Genomic DNA, 2,500 nt, shown 5'->3' with positions numbered 1-2,500 from the left:
CTGCCATGTTCTGCCTTTCAGTTTGGAAATGCCTTCGGTGTAGACCTACGCTCAATCTGAAAACTCGTCTCCATCTTCACAAATGCACAAGACCACTTATACATGAGTCAGGTGTAGACAGTTTCATTCTGTTAGCCAAATTAGTCACAAACATAGCAACCACCATGACAACACACAGTAGGATAAAACAAACATGCATGTGGGCACACTTGAATGAGTCAAAAGAGTTACTCAAGAATTTGAATCGACCAGTAGGCTGCTTTGCTGTTAAGGGTAAGACAATACACACATGGTGTGATGTTAGTTCTCAGAGAAACTTGACATTTGTTTTGTTTCTCATTTTCTTCTCTGTCCAACCTCCTGCATCTCTTTCTAACTTAGTCATATCCAAAAGCTACAAGCTCACAAACTCTTACATAGGCCGAGTCATATGACAGGATATTCAGGAACACCCCTCCCAGAGGACAGCCACACACAGACTCACAGACACTCACGCACAAAGTTGACTTTTTTTTTTTTTTTTTACATCTGTAAATCAAATTCACTATTTTACTTGTTGCATCTTCTTCTACCAAGAGCACACTGTCCTGTCATACCGGGGCCAAGTTGGACCCTGGGGCACTGTCATGGGTTTGCTCCTGGCGACATCCTCCATGCAGTCATAAGATCCATCATAAAGGAGACCACAAGACCTGCATTATCCCGGCAGAGTGACTCCACTTCCCCCAATGCCCCAGATTAGCCGGAGAATTACCGGCTTCCCAAACTGATGCCTCCGCACCTGAGTCAGCGTGTGCCCGGGCCCACTCAGCTGCGTGTAATCAAATAAACCCTCCCGGATATAACGGAGCCGAGCGGCAGAGACACTGAGCAGCAGAGCCTGGGTTGCATAATTAGCAAACGGACACTACAAACACACTGCCGACCGCCTGACTGTACAGGCTTTGAGATGGACGCATTTCCTGCACATTCCACCACCAGGGGAAAGGTCAGCAATGTGACAAAGCCATTGAGATGAACAAGACACATAGCTGGCCATATAATCTCAGATTATAAACCTCGAGATGGGAACGTACACTTTTCATTAGTCTGCTGTTAGTTTATATTGTGGAATAATCAGTATGTACCTTTTGGGAATAGGGAGCCATTGTGCTGGTCTGTTGGTGGAGCTTGCGTAGCCGAGTGGTCAGTGGGTGTTTGTGTGTCTATGTGTGGTGGAGCTTGTGTAGCCGAGTGGTCAGTGGGTGTTTGTGTGTCTGTGTGTGGTGGAGCTTGTGTAGCCGAGTGGTCAGTGGGTGTTTGTGTGTCTGTGTGTGGTGGAGCTTGTGTAGCCGAGTGGTCAGTGGGTGTTTGTGTGTCTGTGTGTGGAGCTTGTGTAGCTGAGAGGTCAGTGGGTGTTTGTGTGTCTGTGTGTGGTGGAGCTTGTGTAGCTGAGAGGTCAGTGGGTGCTGGTTTTAATCAGTGCAGAGACTTCTTCAATCTGTTTTTTTGTTTGGTTTTTTTTGTGTTTAATAATTGAGCCCTTGCAGTGGAAAACCATATATTAGCCATTTCCTCTTTTTGTGTAATCAGCTATTTTATTTTTTATTTTTTATTTTCTACAACTTTTACATTAAAATTATATTAAAAATGCTGAAGATGCTTCATTTAGGCTCATCTTACTTCATTAATATGGGCATTTAAAAAGAAAACTTGCATTAATGCTTAATATTATTGTTTTTCTTTTGTAGGATGTGGAAATACAGTAAACGGACATGTATGGTTTTTCGTTGCAAGGGCACAAATGTACAATCTCTCAGCACCAGGTTCTACAATGCGCTGAAATTCTACAGTTATTAGTCATCTGCATGTAAAGTTGCGAAACCCTGCAGGGCACAAGGATGTATAGCATGACTCCCACCCAGAGGATTAACATCTTTTAGTGGAATGTCTGAGGTGTCTCAGATTAACGCAAAGGCTGCAACTAATCTGTGGGATTGGGCCAGCAACTCCAATATGGTGCTGGGGTTTGGAGTACAAGCAGAACAGAGTCCCAGGTTTGCAATGACCCTCACACCATCTCCACAGAGGCTCGGTATCATATTGCAGACTGGCCAGTAAAATGCAATACTGAACAAAAACAACACAATCTGATAGCAAACAATGTAATCTGACCCTGTCCTGACAGAACATCCCAGAACCCCGATAATAATAATAATAACATTAATAATAATAACAATGATAACATTGATAAATGGTGCCTTTTGAAAGCCTTTATTTTACCTTTTGTTTTTGGTAGCTGAAGTGGAACTTTCTAAAATTAAGGTCAATACACACTGCAGTAGAATTTTCCCTTTGAGGTAAAAGGGTTAAAATTCAGAGATAGGGAATGATATGTGTGGAATGTCTGACACACCCACAGTTTAATCAAATGTGTGTTTAGCTATAGAAATGTATCTACCAAAAGATCTATATCTTACAATAAAGAGACCTCTCACCATGACCCGAATCAAGTTGTTTA

This window comes from Electrophorus electricus, chromosome 6 (assembly GCF_013358815.1).
Source record: "Electrophorus electricus isolate fEleEle1 chromosome 6, fEleEle1.pri, whole genome shotgun sequence".
Classification (NCBI taxonomy): Eukaryota; Metazoa; Chordata; class Actinopteri; order Gymnotiformes; family Gymnotidae; genus Electrophorus; species Electrophorus electricus.
Note: the sequence above shows the minus strand (reverse complement) of the source record.